A 20,287-nucleotide genomic window follows, 5' to 3' on the forward strand; every position below is an offset into this window, starting at 1 on the left:
TCGGATCGGCTTATATTCGAGTATATACGGTATTTTTACTTTAAAGTTTGTCTTTAATCAAAGCAGTCAGTTTAGCCATCTCTGCTAAGTCCATCCACTTCTGCAGCCATTTGCCCATTGTGGGAATCAAAGTGTCCTTCCATTTTTATGCATAATTTGCCGCAGTCAACAAATATAACAGCCAAGTTCCATTTTTTTCCCCCCCCGTGTCTTTTTCCCGTTAAACCCCAAAGAAAAGTTTCTGGTATTATTTTTACATTCGCTTTAAGAATCTTCTGTATTAAGGTGCGTATCCTACTCCGATATTTCTTTGCTTTGTTAGATGTCCACCATAAATCCCTTCTGCGACTTTCTGACGAGCCAAGTCAACGGGAAAGCCAGATTCACTTAACAGCCATCTTACTTAACAACCGCCGTGATTCACTTCACAATTGTCGCAAGAAAGCTTGCAAAACGGGGCAAAACTCACTTAACAATTGTCTTCAGTGACAGACGTTGGCGGCTCAATTGCGGTCGTATGTCAAGGACTACCTAATATTTGCAACGGACAAAATATTGCGGGTTTGCTTTCTACTGTTTTAAAAAAGGAAGACTCTGGGGCAGGTGTTACACAATTTGGTCAACTTCTGGGTGATTAAAAGCTGCTTTTTAAAAATATTTCCGCAGGGAATTAAGTTCTAAGGTCTATATAGGTTGCCCTCCATTTAGAACAGTTCGTTTAGTGACCATTACAACGGTCAAAGTTGTAATGTACAAATGTACAAAGTTACAACAGCCCTGAAAAAAGTGACTTTTTTCACACCAACAACCGTTGTAGCATCCCCCATGGTCATGTGATCAAAATTCAGCCGCTTGGCAACTGACTCATACTTACGACCGTTGCGGTGTCCCAGGCTCATGTGATTCCTTTTTGCGACCTTGACAAGCAAACCAACGGAGGAAGCCAAATTCACTTAACCAGCATGTGACTAACTTAAGAACTGCAGTCACTCACTTAACGGCGGCAAGGAAGGTCATTAAACGGGGGCAACATTCACTTAACAACTGTCCGGCTTAGCGACCGAAATTTTGTCAGCGCAATTGTGGTCGTAAATCGAGGACTACCTGCAGCCGTTCCCTGTCCTAAAACAGCAAAACATTATCAGCGGCTTTGTCTTGAAATAGATGTTTGTTTTGCAAATATTATATACCACCTCTGCTAAATATATTGATGAAAGTAGGAAACGAGTAATTTCTCATGGGACAGGAGAAACTTTCATTAAAAACAGTATCTTATGGTTAGACAATGCAAATGACTTGGTTACAGACAACTGCATCTCATGGTGTTACTGACTTTTTAATCGCTTGCACAGGGAAGTGTACAAAAAGGTATTTGTTGTGGTTGCAACGATGGACCGAGACAGTTTTCATCCCACCGATACGACTGCAGCACTGAAATCATTACATGTTTGTCCCCACCCCGCCCAACCTCCTCGCGAATCAAAGCTTGAGATAGCATTCGGATTCTCATAGGTCACTGTCTTTCTGTCCTGGATCTCATCAAAGCCAATCAGCTGCGCAAATAGGACATTTGGAAAGATAAAAATGCAATGATTTCCCGTGGGGCTATGGCAACTTTCTTGAAATTCTAAGAGATGTTAAAGCCAATACATTGGTCTAAAACCAAGCCTGAAAAAAAAATCCTAACAACGTACAGAGAACCAGTTTGGCCTAGCGATTAAAGGTGCTGGCCTAGAAACCAGGAAACCATGAATTCTAGTCCCAGCTTAGGCATGAAAGGTAGCTGGGTGACTTTGGGCTAGTAGCACTCTCCCTCTCTCACCAATTAACCTCAAAGGGTTGTTGAAATAGGTGGGAGAAGGAAGGAGGAGTAGACATGCTAGCCTGAGTTATTTAAATAAAAACAGTTCAAGCGAGATATCAATCAATCAATAAATAAAAGATATCAATCAATAAATAAACAGTATCAACAGTAGAAACCTTTAAATTTCTAGGTTCTATCATATCGCAAGATCTAAAATGGACAGCTAACATCAAAAATGTCATCAAAAAAGGACAACAAAGAATGTTCTTTCTGCGCCAACTTAGAAAGCTCAAACTGCCCAAGGAGCTGCTGATTCAGTTCGACAGAGGAATTATTGAGTCTGTCATTTGCACCTCTATAACTGTCTGGTTCGGTTCTGCAACCCAACAAGAAAGACACAGACTTCAGAGGATAATTAGAACTGCAGAAAAAACAATGGCTACCAACCTGCCTTCCATTGAGGACCTGTATACTGCACGAATCAAGAAGAGGGCCGTGAAAATATTTACAGATCCCTCGCATCTTGGACATAAACTGTTTCAACTCCTACCCTCAAAACGACGCTATAGAGCACTGCCCACCAGAACAACTAGACACAAAAACAGTTTTTTCCTGAAGGCCATCACTCTGCTAAACAAATAATTCCATCAACACTGTCAAACTATTTACTGAATCTGCACTACTATTAATCTTCTCATAGTTCCCATCACCAATCTCTTTCCACTTATGACTGTATGACTGTAACTTTGTTGCTGGCAATCCTTATGATTTATATTGATATATTGACCATCATTTGTGTTGTAAATGTTGTACCTTGATGAACGTATCTTTTCTTTTATGTACACTGAGAGCATATGCACCAAGACAAATTCCTTGTGTGTCCAATCACACTTGGCCAATAAAGAATTCTATTCTATTCTATTCAAGAGTGTGCCTCTGTATTGAGGTTGTCGGAGAAAAAAATTATATTTTAAAAACGGCCCTTAAATATTCAATTATACAATCGCATTCACAATGTAAAGATATCAAATAGAGGGCTTTTCGTGCCAGAACTCTTAATATCTGTTGAGCCATTTCTCCATAGCTCAACCTTGAATTTACAAGTATTCTCTTCTATCGGTACCCTTCTGCATTGCTAGCAGTTGTAGCCTGTGGCATATGGCTGTCAAGTCATTAAGGTGAATAGATCTGAAGGGTTTTCTGCCCCGTGTCTTTGCCCTATAGATAAAGATATAAAAAATATGCCCCACCAATTCAAGATGTACAAAAGAGTAGAATAGAATAGAATTTTTTATAGAATAGAATTTTTTTTAATTGGCCAAGTATGATTGGACACACATGGAATTTGTCTTGGTGCATATGCTCTCAGTGTACATAAAAGAAAAGATACGTTCATCAAGGTATAACATTTACAACACAATTGATGGTCAGTATATCAATATAAATCATAAAGATTGCCAGCAACAAAGTTACAGTCATACAGTCATAAGTGAAAAGAGATTGGTGATGGGAACGATGAGAAGATTAATAGTAGTGCAGATTCAGTAAATAGTTTACTAAAGGCCCCTTCATAAACGATTGCGTGTGTTCTTTTGCCAATTGATCCCCAGTCATAATTACTAACTGGATCTTTAAAAAAAAATGCTAGATGCAATTTGCATTTGAGGACATGCAGCAATTGGATGCATCGTAAGAGCTGAAAATACTGCTCTTTATAATAATTTCTTCCTCTTCTACCTGACCACCCACCCCCAAAATCAGTGTCATCAAGAGCAAGGCCAAAATATTGGTCAACCTTTAAGGTATCTCTTTGTCTATTTCTCTGCCACATGTGCGCGCGCATACACATCCAGATGTGTCCTCCATAAGACCATTTGTCATTGTCATGTAGGAATTTAGCACCCACCCCCCTCCTAGAAGAATGAAATATTTTAGAAAATATTTAAAAAGGCAAAATATATTTCCCTGGATGAGAAATGGAGAAACATGTTTTAAAGACAAAGCAGCTTCCTGACTTCCCCCACCTTTGTCAATGGGCCATTAAAGCCTCAACCAAGCTCACTCATTTCCCCCCACCTTTGTCAATGGGTCAGAGGTAGAAACTCATTCTCCCCACCTTTGTCAATGGGCCATCATCATCTGCAACATAATAGGACCCATCTAGCAACAGAAACTCACCACATGGCAAGGCTCAGGCAAGCTTGAGGGACAACCTACAATGTTAACTAAGACCCCTAGACCACCAGGGAGTTTGACAACCAATCAGGATACTCTTCCTGTGCCCCAGAAAGTTCAAAGCTCAAAAAAGCATAAAGCCAGGGAGCGCACAGGATCTCAGCCCTTTTCTGTTCAGGAACTCAAGCCATGTGATTCTGACCACCATTAAACCATCTTTCCAAGCAGTCTCCATGTTTCCGGTGTCTTTGTCCACACTTGGAACTGAACCCAGATGGATATTTCTTCCAACAGTCAACATAGAAAGAAATTATTGTGTAGTTCAAAAAATCTGGAAAGAAATGACTTTTTAATATCACAGGTATTTACAGATGGACAATTACACCAAAACTGTTTTTTTTAGTCTTTCTTCCTCAAGTGCATATTATGCGCTAATCATTCTTCCTCATCCCTTCCAACTGGTTATACTGGTTTTTTATATACATATATATATATATAAAGCTATAACTGCTAGCATTTCCTTAAACCATTCTCGAAGGGACCTTTTATCATATGCTAATTCCAGTCTTCTAGAGGGAAGGAACCATAATTGCTACGATGAGGTAAAAATGGGAGTAGGGGAGATAAATACATTCCCTCCCTCCCCCAGGGATAACATGCAATGGGAATTAAGAGCAAAAAGAGCCAAAACAGAATGAGAAAGGTAGAGAGGAGAGGATAAAATTCAAGGGAAGAGAATAAAGAAACACAACAAAACAAACAGGTCCATTAATGACCACGGGGATTTTAATTTACTGGATCAGCTTCTATCCATTCTTGAAAACCTTTCAGCATTTCAAAGCAAAATATTAAAGGAATGCAGGCAGAAAAAATCCGTCATCTTTGAGAGTCAAGAAGAGTTGCCATTGGCTACAGCCCAAAAACTTCACAACTGGCTCTGTTTAATCCGCTGCAATTTTAGACTTGAGTTTTGGGCGCGTTGTGTTTTTAAGCAACAATAAACAGGAGGACATGTCAGAAGCAGTAAAGGATTGGGAAGGAAAAGGAAACAAGAAAAAAAAAAGAAGCAACTAAAAACATACTGAGATTTTTTTTTTAAAAAAGTTATCTTCCTCTATAACTATATTTATTTTTATAAATAACTGAAGGTGACAAACATATCTATACGCCCTTTTCTTGGCAAGAATATAAAAGTGATTTGCTACTGCTTTGATGATTTTTTCCCCACTTTCCTTCCTAATATGGGCATCCCACATTCAGGTAAGAGGTTGGGCCCTTTTAACTTTTTGAGATTCATAGAATCCTACGGCTGGAAGGTCTTCTAAGAGGTCTTCTAGCCCAACCCATTGCCCAAGGTAAGAACCTTATAACATCCCAGCCAAATGGTTGTTCAATATATTTTTTTTTAAAGCCTCCAGGAGCAGCCACAATTCTGGGAGGAAAGATCTGTTCAATAGTTCTCACTGTCAGGAAAGTCCTCCTTATTTCCAGGGTGGATCTCCTTCCGTGGCGTTTCCACCTGTGACTTCTTGTCCTGTCCTCAGGTGAGTTGGAGAATAAATCAACCTGTGACAGCCTTCCCAGTATTGGAAGATGCTATCGGATCTCCCCAAGCCTCCTTTTCATTAGACCAAGGGGTCACCAACCTTTCAAACCTCAGGGACCACTAAATTCATAATTTTAAATCCCGTGGACCACTAATATGATCTGCCTAATGGCTGGCTGGGTGGGTGTGGTTAGGTGGGTCATGTGACTGGGTGGGCATGGCCAACTCGATGTCACTCATCTTGAGGGGTGTCTCATCAGCCTCTATTTGCCCCTTCCCTCCCAGCCCCTTCTCACCTGCCCGCTCAGGCTCCTTAGGGCCCAACAGGAAGCAGTTATTGGAGCTAAGCAGCCACCACGAGAAAGAGTTGGCAAAACAGCTGGCTCAGTTCAAATTGGATCTGACAGAGAAGGAGGCTCAGCAGAAGCACCTCACTGAGGACTAGGAGCATAGGCTTTCCAAGCAGAGGGAAGATCTGCAGGAGTGTAAGGCCAGATACTGACCCCTGGAGGCTCAGCAGGCTGAGATGGCCAGCCAGTTCCAGGCCATGATACAGTCCCACTGGAACAAGGCCCTCCGGCTCTTCGCCACCAGCGGCATTTCCCTCCAGCCTTCGCCCAAAGCCCCACACCAGGAGGCTGAAGCAGACCCCAAATCAGAATTTCTGCCCCCTTCCGACCCACACAAAAAGACCCCGAAGGGGAAGACTCTCTGCAGCAACACAAGCACTCATTACATGTATCCAGCCCAGGGATTGTAGTTTGAGGACCCCTGATTTAGTGCAATATTAAAAAAATGGAAATAATTTTTCTGTGGACCACCAAAATTTTCTCGCAGACCATCAGTGGTTCACGGACCACCAGTTGGTGACCGCTGGAGTTCATTATACAATAATTATTCCTTAGCAGGTTCCTTAGCAGTTCATTATACAATAATTATTGTTTATGCCATTTAGCTTGCAGGCACTTATCTTGATAGCTCTTTTCTGCATTTTCTTTGTATCGTGGGGACCAGAATTGATTAGCCCAAGTCAATTAACAAGCAGGGAATATATACTTTCATTTTTTTTTAACTGAACAGTGTGTACCTACAAAGTCTTTTTTGATGAGGTGTGCGTGTCCCAGGAGGGCCCAAAACCAAAAACCAATTTCAAAGTTGTTCAGGCACAAACACTTCACGGTCGTATTACTTTTAAGAGGCTACGCCTGAACATTTGGAATAACTAGTAAAACTATACGGTCAGTTTTAAGGGCTCGAACCGCAGAATGGATGGGAAGTTATGACCCAGGATAAGTTCCTTCTGAAAAACAGGAAGGTTTTATCAGTATTGCAATTCAACATGGGCGCTACGGAGGGCTCAACCAGGTTGCTCAGTGTATTAAATGGTGTAATACTAAGGGTATTAAATATTAGTAATAACTTAACTCTTTTTTTCCCCCTTCAGCCAGGTCTGTCTCATCATTTTCAACCATTCTATAGGGCAGGGGTCTCCAACCTGGGTAACTTTAAGACTTGTGGACTTCAATTCCCAGAATTCCTGAGAGTTGAAGTCCACAAGTCTTAAAGTTGCCAAGGTTGGAGACCCCCTGCTATAGGGAGCAAGGACAACTGATGACCTCACTGAGCCCACATAAATACATCCAGTAGTGGGATTCAAATAATTTAACAACCGGTTCTCTGCCCTAATGATTTCTTCCAACAACCAGTTCACCAAACTGCTCAGAAAGTTAACAACCGGTTCTCCCGAAGTGGTGCGAACCGGCTGAATCCCACCACTGGATACATCCCTTTCAAAGAATTCCAGAAATACTTTTTAAAAAAAAAAAAAAAATCCCTCATCACTCGATTAAGTTGCAGAATAAATCGGAATGCACAAAACAAACACATCGTAGCCAGCACAAGGCCGGGCTTCCTCTTTATAGATCGAGCCACTCACTGGAAAAAAACGAAGCCGGCGGGGGCAAAAACGCGATCACAGGGATCGCAGCACCAGATGGCGATTTCACGCGCAACTTTCTCCCGGGTGCAAGGAGATTGCCCTGAAGGGCTCCTTCCTTCTCTCTCTCTCTACCTGGGGAGCAGGCCGGGCTCCAGGGTGCAAAAGAAGAAGGGAAAAAAAAGAAAGAAAGAAAGAAACAACCGAGCAAAGCGATCGCCACCGGAACCGCGAAGCTGGAGGATCTGGGTTTGTTCCAAGCGGCCGAAACTTTTAAAGAGTCCCAAAACACACACACACACACACTTTGCCTTTGTTTTCCCTCGCAGCCACCCCGGCAACGGATTCTATGCATCCCTTTGAACCGCAGCCCCCCCAAAACCCGGTGCCCAACTCACCAAATTGGCGGCGACAGCGGCTGGGGCGATTTGGCGAGGAGGACTGCCGAGAAGGAAATCCACCCCTCTGGGTCTTGTGTTTTGATTTGCAACTGACCACGTCAGAATCCGGCCCTCGCAGGAGACCCGGATCTGCCGGCTCCCATCCTTCGCCGGGGCGGTGCACGGCCGTAAGGTCCGCCTTTCTTTCCCCCTCCTCCCACCCACCTACCCCGTTGCAACGGATCCACTTTCGCGGGGACGCCCCTTGCAAGAGTCGAGGCGCTGAGTTGGCATTCGCATGCAAATTGGCCGCTTAAGGAAAGGCGCTGATTGGCCCGTTTTGTTTTCGACTCTCGGGGATGTTTGCTACACTTCAAAGCGATGGAAGCTCGGCTTTTTTTTTTTTTTTTTGCTCCGCCTCCGCTGGGAGGTTTCGCTCTTAAAGTTCTCTCTCCGGGGTTCGCGCTCGCTCCCACCGCCGCAGATGGGGGGGTGGGAGAGGCTCCTCTGGGGCCCCCGAAAACGACCCGGCCTTGCTTCCCTCGAATGCACCCGCCTAGAAAAGCAGTCGAGGAAGCCTCGTGTGAGATGGGCGGCTCTTAGAAACCGAATAAGCGACCTTGGTAAAGAATAGAATAGAATAGAATAGAATAGAATAGAATAAGGAATGAATTGGACTGGTCTGGACTGGACTAGACTAGAAATAGACTAGATTAGAATTAGACTAGAAATAGATTAGACTAGACTAGAACAGAACAGAACAGAACAGAACATAATAATAGAATAGAATAAGGAATGGAATGGAATAGAATAGAATTGAATTGAATTATTTTATTGGCCAAGTGTGATTGGACATACAAGGAATTTGTCTTGGTGCATAATTCTTTAATTGCAATAATACAAGAGCAACCAACAGATTTAAACTTAATGTCAACCGCTTTAATCTAGATTGCAGAAAATATGACTTCTGTAACAGAATCATCAGTGCTTGGAATACTTTACCTGACTCTGTGGTCTCTTCCCATAATCCCCAAAGCTTTAACCAAAGACTATCTACTATTAACCTCACCCCATTCCTAAGAGGACCATAAGGGGCGTGCATAAGCGCACAAACGTGCCTACCGGTCCTGTCCTATTGTTTTTCTTTTTTCTTCTTCCTATAAAGCCTGAAGCCTGAAGATGACGAATGAGACTTCGTCGAAACGTCGGCAAGACACTTCCAATTTTACGTGGGAGAAAACCCGACTAACCAAAGATCTACATATATATATATATATATATATATATATACATATATATAGATATATATATATATATATATATATATATATATGCTTATACCTCCTAATATTTACTCATATATATGTTTATATACTATATAATCTTTTTATATGATGATGTGACAAAATAAATAAATAAATAAATAAATAAATATGCTCTCAGTGTACATAAAAGAAAAGTTACCTTCTTCAAGGTACAACATTTACAACACAATTGGTGGTCAATAAGCCCACAAGCGCCTAACGGATTTAGTGGGAGGTACGATATACTTCCCAAATTACAGGCGGACATTGTTGCGATACACGCACAACTTCCGAATAGCCCTGCATTCATTCTTTCTTTTTCTTTCTCTCTCTCTCTCTCTCTCTCTCTCTCTCTCTTTCTTTCCCAATGTTTCACCAGCATTCTCAAGTAGTTCAATAGCCAATTTCATACGCTTCAATGTTCCTTTTGTTTTGGTGCCAGCACAGGAAATCCTCGACTTATAGCAATAGCATTTAGACTTACTTCATGGCGGACATGCATTTTATATTCAAGCAGTTTATATTCAGCTTCTTCCCCCCAACAATCTGGGTCCTCGTTTTACCCACCTCGGAAGGATGGAAGGCTGAGTCAACCTTGAGCCTGGTGAGAATTGAACTGCTAAAATTGCAGGCAGCAGGAGCAGCCTGCGGTCCTGCACTCAAACCACTGCGTCATCTCGGCTCTGTGACCGCAATATGAGTCCAAAACCTGTTGCAAAGCGAGATCGTTGTTAAGCGTGCTTTGCCCCATTGTACAGCCGTTAAATGAATCACGGCAGTTCGTAAGCTAGGAACGGGGCTGTTAAGTGAATCTGATCACACGACCGTGGGGAGGCTTCACAATGGGTGACAAGTGCGAAATGCGGCCATAAGTCACTTGTTCAGGGCCATTGTAACTTTGAAGTCACTAAATCAATGGTTGTAAGTCAAGGACTATCACCAACATCCACTATGGGGAGGGGAACAATATATTTTGGGTATAAATCCCGTGTTAATATATGGATTCTACTCCCTTTCGTTATAGGGACACCCACCCTTGATGAACCCCTCCCCATAATCTAATTTTAAAACCAGATGTTAGTAAGTATAGTAATCTACTGATATGTCACTCTATGTGAGTCGGGCTGCCGCATATAATATTATAATAATAATAATAATAATAATAATAATAATAATAATAATAATAATAATAATAATAATAATTTTATTTATAGACCGCCCTTCTCCCAAAGGACTCAGGGCGGTGTACAGCCACAAATAAAATACAGAAAGAAAACAACAATACAAAACTAAAAACAACCCTTAAAAAACCTATTTAATTTGGCTACTTATAGATAAAAATATTCCCTCTAAAATTTACTAAAAAATTTAAAACCCATAAATCAAATTTAATAATATAAAATTTCAGCGAGTCCAGCAAGACGAAATAAGTAAGTTTTAAGTTCGCGGCGGAAGGTCCTAAGATCAGGTATTTGTCGGAGTCCAGGGGGAAGCTTGTTCCATAGGGTAGGAGCCCCCACAGAGAAGGCCCTCCCCCTGGGGGCCGCCAGCCGACATTGCTTGGCTGACGGCACCCTGACGAGCCCCTCTCTGTGAGAGCGCACCGGTCGTTGGGAGATAGACGTTGGCAGTAGACGGTCCCGTAGGTATCCCGGTCCTATATATGCATTCTTACCCTGAAAATAAGACCTCCCTGGATAAGAAGCCCAATCGGGCTTTTGAGTGCATGTGCTAAAATAATCCTCCCCTGAAAATATTTAAAACAGCAAGAGAAGCCCCGTCTTGCTCCATGCGCCCCAAAATAATAAGACCTCCCCGAAAATAAGGCCAAGCGCTTATTTCGGGGTTCAAAAAAAATATAAGACAGGGTCTTATTTTTGGGGAAACACGGTAGATCTCCTTCGTGACATGAAAACATAAATGCACTTCTAGATCTAACAACAAAATGATTCGCCAGTGAGATGCCTAGACACAACACCAAGCGCAACAAAGCTTGAATAGGAAAAAAATAATGCAGTGATTGTGACCATTAAAAGCCTTAATAATCTCCATACATCTGTCCAAGCCCCTTTTAAAACTGTCCAATTACTACTCTTTGTAGGGGGGGAAAAAATATGTAGGTCAACTGTTACATGTTTTTTAAAAAATTGCTTTTATTTGTCATAAATCTCCTCCCGTGTAATTTTATCCTACCATGTCCCATTTCTGTACTTGGAAAGAAAAAAGCATGTGAGTATTGTCATTGCCATATTGCAGATAAAAAGCTCGGGGGGTGGGGGGAATTATTCTGGATAAATCCATATTTAAAATGCTACTTGAAATGAGGACTTTATAAAGTAGGACTTTTTAGTCCTCTGGAGTTCTCTTATCGGTTTCATTAACCCAGTTTTTAATTCATAGTTTGGGAAACCTAATTAGTTCTTTTCTTTGATGATATATCAAACAAAGTAGTGATGAAACTTTCATGTCGCTTGGATCAGTTATTAAATATATATGTGGGGAAGTGTAATCACTTGTCACCTGGATCCATCTTATTGACAATCGCTAAATGATCACGAGTTTCTATTTCTTCCAATACAGCTAACATTTTTACTATTTGTAAAATAAGCTTTTGACTGCTCCGATATTATAACTATTCGGTTCTACGATGGTCTTTATTTGCAAAGCATCATTGTACCGGGGGGGGGGGGGAGAGGGGTGTCCTAGCAGGCCAGTGTCTGTGATCCTATTGCTCTGTAGGTATTCCCATTACAAATAGTATTTTGTGGTGCAATTTTTAAGAAGTTAAACTCGTACTCGGATATTTACTTATAAATACATAGTGTCTATAAGACATGCTTATCCAGGGGTTAACAGCCATAATTTACTCAATCCAATTGTCTAGTCAATACATTGACTTAAATTAATTATATGGGCTGCTTTTTCACATGGTACTTAGGCTAAAATGTAGTTTACTACTTTGTGGTTCCATGTAGTATACAAACCTCGGCAGGGGGGAAAAGTGAAATATGTAAAGAAAGGAAAGAATTCAAGTTTTTTTCCTGCTCTATCATAAGCCTGCAATTCTAAAGGTAAAGGTAAAAGTTCCCTTCGCACATATGTGCTAGTCATTGCCGACTCTAGGGGGCGGTGCTCATCTCCGTTTGAAAGCCGAAGAGCCAGCGCTGTCCGAAGACATCTCCGTGGTCATGTGGCCGGCATGACTCAACGCCAAAGGCGCACGGAACGCTGTTACCTTCCCACCAAAGGTGGTCCCTATTTTTCTACTTGCATTTTTTACGTGCTTTCGAACTGCTAGGTTGGCAGAAGCTGGGACAAGTCACGGGAGCTCACCCTGTTACGCGGCACTAGGGATTCAAACCGCTGAACTGCCGAACTTTCGATCGACAAGCTCAGTGTCTTACCTACTAAGCCACCACGTCCCTCTGCAATTCTACAAATGCGCGTGTGTGCACACACACACACACAAAGAACTCACTGGTATATTTACTGATGTAGATCTCTTGGTTCTCTGATGGTATTTGACTTATAAAGATTAAAAACACAAACTTGTTAAATGTTCTTGTTGTAAATCCCAATGAATGTAGCAGTACTTCTAAAAAGACACATCCACATTGAATTGTTGCAGGGTGCTGTTTTAGGAATAATTTCTTTTGAGGCTTGCATCTGGATCGACATTCATAGAGTTAATTTGTACATAATAAAATAAACTTTACATTATATAATGATAGAGCTTAAAGACCTTACTGTGCAATGTTATTTACATTGGTCATTAAGCATAACATAAACAATAAAGAGCAGAACAGTCTAACCATCTCATAATGCAAGCCAATTCAAACAGGACATTACATAACCCGGTAAAAAAAAAATAGAACAAGTCTCGCTTAAAGATTTTTATTACCATAAGACTGGTTTAGTATACAGAATGTACAGTATAATACACCAATTATTAACACAATGTATATTTGTAAATATATAATTACAATTTAAAAGAGAGAAATACATTATTCCAGTATTCTGTTTCAGCAGTCTTCTGTAATTCTCATAAAAACCCTAACTCTTATGATGATATAACACAGCACCTGTTGCTATCCAGATATTGCTTCACTTTTTCAAAAAACCTAAAAATGCATTCTAATTCCTAAAACCCTTTATCAGGCGGGAAAAATGCTTCCAATTTTTCTAAATTTCGGTATTTAAAATAAGCCTGCTCGCTTCAAAACTCCAAGCTGAAAACGGCTTTCTTATAGTTCGGCTATGTTCGCACAACTTGTTAAACCGAATGAGTTTCTCTACCAAAATACCCCAATGTTTTAGCTTGCACAACAGTCAGGGGTATAAATTAGTCGCCAAGCCAATCCATGCCAGCTTTCCATAATGCTATGCTACTCTTTAGCTTATCCTAAGGATGGGAGAGGAACACAACAATAACACAGTGTCAAATCCATAACACTCTACTAAGGGAGCCTTGGAGATAGGAAATTGAAGTCATTAACATCATATTTCACTGCTCGGTAATGGATGCAATACGGCCATGATGGCGAATGTATGACACGTTTGCCAAAGGTGGTACACGTAGCCATATCAGTGAGAACGCGAGCTCAGCTCTGGCGCGCCAGCCAGTTGATTTTTGGGCCTTCTGGGCCACTAGAAGTAGGGAAACAGGCTGTTTCCTGCCTCCGGAGAGCCTGGAAAGGTGAGGTGGGGAAGGCCAGTTTTTCTCTCTCACCTGGCTCCAGAGCCTCTCTATGAGTCTGGGGAGGGTGAAAACAGCGTTCCCCACCCTCCCGGAGGCCCTCAGGAGGCCCGAAACTGCCCGTTTACCAACTTCCAATTGGACAGGAAGTGACTTTTTTTTGGCTGTACCCAGCCTCCAGAGACTCCTAGTGAGGCTCTGGAGGCTAGGGACAGCAAAAAACGTCACTTCCTGTCCAACCGGAAGTTGGCAAATGGGCAGTTTCGGGCCTCCGGAGGGGTAGGGAACACAGTTTTCGCCCTCTCCAGACTCATAGAGAGGCTCTGGAGCCAGGTAAAAATGGGCCTACCGGGCCATCAAGTGCCAGGAGCAGGGGGGGAGGGGGGTTGCGCCCACATGCACGGGTTGCACCCACGTGCATAGAATTACGGGTGTGGGCACATGCGCGCACAATTCCCCCCCCCCGGCACGCAATGGAAAAACGGTTAGCCATCACTGCAATAAGAGGTCAAGATGAGCATCCACTACAACTGAGTGAAAGCTGCTTTACACAGTCCATCAAGACAAGGGTTTTCAAATTTCAATTCGCCCCCCCCCCCGATACGGAACCCGTTATCTAAAATAAATAAATAAATAAAAAATTCCCAGATGAACAAAACTCACTGTATCCAAGTGAACACTGGATCTTTTTTGCCCTTCAGGTCTCAAGTAATTCCATCAAATTCTTACATCACCCAAAGGTCCCCAAGAACAGCATTTGAGAAAGTCCTGCAATAAAAGGCATAAAATGATTTGTTTTGGACTGCTAAATGTGTTAGCGGACCCATCCCATCCAACCTTGCACTTGTGGGAAGATCCACAAACAAGTGAGCAAGTTGGGTAAGTGTGTTATCTGAATCCTGGGCCCCTTACTTACCTTTAAGGTCTTTGGTCCCCTCTGAGCTTAGCTGCTTTGTTGCAGATGTTTTATTACCCAAGTAGGTAGCATCATCAGTGCTAGAAGGAAATGGGATTTGCTCTCTTTCCTTTGCAGGAAAAACAATTTAGCTCAGAGAGCACCGATGACCTCTCAAATAGAGCCAACATTTTTGAGCTTTGAGACGAGTTATAGACCTGTAAATTCACAACCTGAATCTGCTGATGGCTAGAAATTTACATTACTGTGACCCTAGAGCAGTGACGGCTAACCTTTGTGCCGTTGTGTGCCAAAAGTGTGGGGGGCGTGCCCACACCCATAATGCAATGTCCCCCATGTGCCCTGCACATGCAACCCCCCAACGTTTCCCCCGCCCCCGTCCGTGTGACCCGTGCATGCATGTGCATCTTCCACAGGCACCTCACCCCCACACCAGAGACCTGAAAATCAGTTGGCGGGTGGCGTGTACACATGCGTGGTAGAGCTGAGCTAGGCAACAGCTCGCGTGCCCGCAGAGAGGTTCGCCAACATGGCCCTAGAGGTTTCCCGAATTGCAGGGTTGCATGAATAAAGTTTTAATTAAAAAAAAAATCTGACTGAAGACTTCATTGGTTTTGCCAAAGAAATATCAAAAATACAGCTTTATTTGACTGAAACATTTTAAGCTCATTTACAAAAGTTGTGTCTTCAATGATCAATTGAACTAATATGTGGTTATCTTGCAAAGTGCCATGGCAGCTACATTCTACCCCATGTAATATAGCATTTTACTTTTTAACGACAGTATCTCCTATCAGTATAACAATATAACAACAACAGACTTGGAAGGGACCTTGGAGGCCTTCTAGTCCAACCCCCTGCCCAGGCAGGAAACCCTACACCATCTCAGTCAGATGGTTATCCAACATTTTCTTAAAAATTTCCAGTGTTGGAGCATTCACAACTTCTGCAGGCAAGTCGTTCCACTTATTAATTGTTCTAACTGTCAGGAAATTTCTCCTTAGTTCTAAGTTGCTTCTTTCCTTGATCAGTTTCCACCCATTGCTTCTTGTTCTAACCTCAGGTGCTTTGGAGAACAGCCCGACTCCCTATTCTTTGTGGCAACCCCTGAGATATCAAGAAACCCAACATACTGTTGCGACCCAGGCCCAAGTAGGTAGTAAGAAACTCAGTCTGTGAAAACACAAACTTTATTCGAACAGCTGGGAATTACTTCATTCCCAGCTTCGTTCAACTCAAAGTAAAACAAATGCCTCCCAACACAAATCCCTGTTATCTCGCAAATCTTGGTCCAATTAGGCAAACCGCCAAACAAAACACCCCAGAAACTGTTCCTTGCTTTCACTGAGCCAACATTCTCTGCCTGTGTTAGAAAAAAAAATACTTTTTAAGTTTTAGATTTACTGTTGGCATTTCTATTTCTGGCAATGATTTCAAGGAAACATTTGAGGTATCTATCTGTTGATTAATGTTGCATATTACCTTGGCGGCATTTTGGTCTACTCCTCTTAAACAGCTTCAGAGCTTGCATGAAGTGCCCATTTAAGGTAATGCCACAAAATTTCAGTTTGGTTATTATAGTCGGGGCTTCCGAATCGTGAAATTTCTGCTGCTTCAGCTATTCTGGTGGATTTGTGTCTTTAGGTCATTGTTATACTATATGACTCACACTCAGGCTTACAGTTCATGGGTAGAAATCAACATTCTTCTGTAGAATTTCCTGGTACAATCTAGAATGCATTGTTCCTGCCACGATTGTAAGCCATTTGTGCCCTGGCATTTTTATTCACATGGTTTGCAGGTGAGGGACGTTCTTTTATTGAAATTTTGTTCATTCAAGCCCTTTTCTCCCTAGTGCCAGAAAGTTCCACTTTTCTATCTCCCGTTTTAGTACTCTGCTGGATTCATTTACATGGTCTTTAACTTGAGATAAATGGCCATATATATTTTGGGGAAGCAGTTTCTGTTTTTGTATCCTCATATTTTTCTTGTGGTGAGCCCATGGAACAACCACATCAGGCAATACAAGAATAGCCTGCAGATTCTTTATGATTATACCTTATTTTGGGAGGTAATTTTTACTGGATGACCGCTCCTATAAAGGATAACAGTTGTTCTCATTTCTTCTGTTTACACTTGTTTATAGAATAGAATAGAATAGAATTTTTATTGGCCAAGTTTGATTGGACACACAAGGAATTTGTCTTGGTGCATATGCGCTCAGTGTACATAAAAGAAAAGATACATTCATCAAGGTACAACATTTACAACACAATTGATGGTCAATATATCAATATAAATCATAAGGATTGCCAGCAACAAAGTTACAATCATACAATCATAAGTGGAAAGAGATTGGTGATGGGAACTATGAGAAGATTAATAGTAGTGCAGATTTAGTAAATAGTTTGACAGTGTTGAGGGAATTACTTGTTTAGCAGTGATGGCCTTCAGGAAAAAACTGTTCTTGTGTCTAGTTGTTCTGGTGTGCAGTGCTCTATAGCGTCGTTTTGAGGGTAGGAGTTGAAACAGTTTATGTCCTGGATGTGAGGGATCTGTAAATATTTTCACGGCCCTCTTCTTGATTTGTGCAGTATACAGGTCCTCAATGGAAGGCAGGTTGGTAGCAATTATTTTTTCTGATTGCAAAGGCTTTAGAAATGGTTTATAGGCCTTTCCAGTCTCATTATATCTGAGATTTACAAAAATCTGTTTTGATCCGGGCATGGTACATTTCCATAAACCCAAGGCACGAAGAGCAGACAATCATCGTGCCAATCTATAAGGATGTTGTTCTTTTACATCTGAGGCCCCTGAAATCAACATTATTTTGTCATCTAGTTGAATGAAACCTCTGACCCAATTTACCTCCTAAGCGCATTCATTACTGTTACAGATATGACATGCTACACTGTGTGGGCTTGTTTAATCAGGAGCATGAGTAAAACTCAGCTCTTTCCCCAAGTTTTTAGGTTAGGATACTTGATGTTCCTCTTTAAGGTTGTGGGTGATGTGGGGAAATGCTTTTCTAACCTGTTTTTTTTATTTATTTGAATTTATATCCCATCCTTCTACGAAGACTCGCAATAGTCTTCATCCATTTGTATACTATATACAAAGTCAACTTATTGCCCCCCAACAATCTGGGTCCTCATTTTACCTACCCTATAAAGGATGGAAGGCTGAGTCAACCTTGGACCTGGTGGGACTTGAACCTGCAATATTGCAAGAGTTGCTGTTAATAACAGGCTGCATTAGCCTGTTAAGCCACCAGAGGCCCTGTTCTCCTGAGACAGTATTCTTTTCATAGGTAATATTTTCTTTTTTAGTTTTGTGAAACTGCCAAAGTCATTTTACAGAGCTGAGTTAGATGGACTAGAAATATGAATTAAAAACAGGTGTATTTTCAATGACCTATAGGTCCTGGGATTCCATCTACTTTTTAAAGTGTGGCTTTACGCTGATGCATACTGCATAATCGAGAAAGCTAAAGATTACAAAAAAAGAAGCCAGTGTGTGCTTCACTGATTATAGAAAGACCTTAAATTATGTCAATCATGTCAAGTTGTGATATTTGTTTAGAAAAATGAGAATTCCCAAATCTCATTTCCTTCATGTGAAACCTATAAGTATGGGTAGGGAACATGGAGAAACGGATAGGCACCACATTGGCAAAAGAGACAAACTGTATGCTCTCCCCTTATTCTTTTTCAACCTATATTTATATGAATATATCTGAAGGAAACCTGATTGGGAAAAAAGAGCATGTTTTTTCAAATTGGGAGAAGAAACATCAATGACCAACACTTTCCTGATGACACTAATGTGATGGCCAAAAATGCAGGAACTGCAGCCTCTACTAATAAAAGTCAAGAGGGCCTCTGTGGCTCAGACTGGTAAGACAGTCTGTTATTAACACAGCTGCCTGCAATTACTGCAGGTTCTAGTCCCACTAGGCCCAAGGTTGACTCAGCCTTCCATCCTTTATAAGGTAGGTAAAATGAGGACCCAGATTGTTGGGGGCAATAAGTTGACTTTGTATTTAAATATACAAATAGGATGAAGACTATTGCTAACATAATCTAACATATAATCTAACGCCCTGAGTCTTCGGAGAAGGGCGGGATATAAATGCAAATTAAAAAAAAAGAGACACAGTGAAAAAAAAATGGGATTAAGATGAACTTAGTCAACTAACGAAACAGGTACAACTGTCTTAAAACTGGTAATGAAGATATCAAAGTGGTATACATTTTAACATCACCCATCACCCATCAAGGATTAAGCAATCAAGAAGGTCTTGGAATATTTGAATGTCACAATTTGAAAAAACAATCATTTTTTTTTAAAAGATGGGACAAGACAGGAATCTATTTTGGGTGGCAGAGAAGCTCCTGTAGATTAAAGAGATGCCTAAACTGTAAAGATTATCACTTTGCCTTTGAACAACCACAAACTTGGGGGGGAAAGGCAAAATCTTTGCCTTCTGAAAAGCGCCTAGAAAACCTGGCTTTGCCAATTGGCTTGTTGTCCCAATGAGGGCATCCAGTTTTGGTAGCGGCTAGTTGACTAGTACAGGTAGAGCTCAAATTACAACCACAATTGAGTCTAAAACCTCTGTTGCTAAATGAGACAGTTCAGTGAATTTTGCCCGATTTTACCTTTTCTTACCACAGATGTTCAGGGAATCTGGCTTCCCCATTAACTCTGCTTGTCAGAAGGCCGCAAAAGGGAATCACGTGATCCTGGGACACTGCAACCGTCATAAATATGAACCAGTTGCCAAGAGTCTGAATTTTGATCATGTGACCATGGGGATGACAGAATGTTTGTGTGGAAAAACAGTCATAAGTCACTTGGTTCAGTGCTGTTGTAACTTTGAATAGTCACTAAATGAACTGTTGTAAGCTAAGGACTTCCTGTACAAAATCTCACCTCCATCCCACCTACCCATTGGCCTTCTAAACCCTTTTTAATAGCAACTTTAACGTTTTAGCTTTATTCTATTCTATTCTATTCCTATTCCAATTCTTAGTCTAAGTCTAATTCCTATTCAATCCAATTCTAATTCCCATTCTAGTTCCATTCTATGACTGAACGTTTTGCATATATATAGATTGATTGGATAGATAGATAGATAGATAGATAGATAGATAGATAGATAGATAGATGTAGATATACATATATACACACACACACACACACACACACACACACACATATATATATATATATATATATATATATATATATATATATACACACACATATACATATACATATACACAGACATACGTATACATATATATTCTAAAAATACGAGTTCCAGGTATACTTGTGTTGGAAGAAATGTCCATCTGGGTTCAGTTCCAAGTGGGGATAAAGACACTGGAAACATGGAGACTGCTTGGAAAGATGGTTTAATGGAGGACAGGTTCACATGGTTTGAGTTCCTGAACAGAAAAAGGGACGAGATACTGAGCGTGCCTTGGTTTTATGCTTTCTCTGAGCTTTGAACTTCCTGGGGCAC

General features: G+C 41.2%; 1 protein-coding gene across 5 annotated transcripts in view; it reads right to left on the reverse strand.

Moving 5' to 3' along the window:
* The window catches only part of SMIM14 (small integral membrane protein 14), a 44,155-nt gene that overhangs the window by 21,702 nt on the left and 2,166 nt on the right, over nucleotides 1–20,287 (reverse strand). For 2 of the 5 annotated variants that reach the window (XM_058193936.1, XM_058193937.1), the window contains exon 2: nucleotides 14,505–14,609. The exons of 1 other annotated variant lie outside the window; for it this stretch is intronic. The gene's annotated coding sequence lies outside the window, so the exon portion shown is untranslated. Of the gene's footprint in view, nucleotides 1–6,616; nucleotides 6,640–7,859; nucleotides 8,018–14,504; nucleotides 14,610–20,287 lie in introns of those variants that run through there. 2 more of the 5 variants (XM_058193935.1, XM_058193938.1) reach the window with 2 other exon arrangements.

This window comes from Ahaetulla prasina, chromosome 8 (genome assembly GCF_028640845.1).
Source record: "Ahaetulla prasina isolate Xishuangbanna chromosome 8, ASM2864084v1, whole genome shotgun sequence".
Taxonomy (NCBI): domain Eukaryota; kingdom Metazoa; phylum Chordata; class Lepidosauria; order Squamata; family Colubridae; genus Ahaetulla; species Ahaetulla prasina.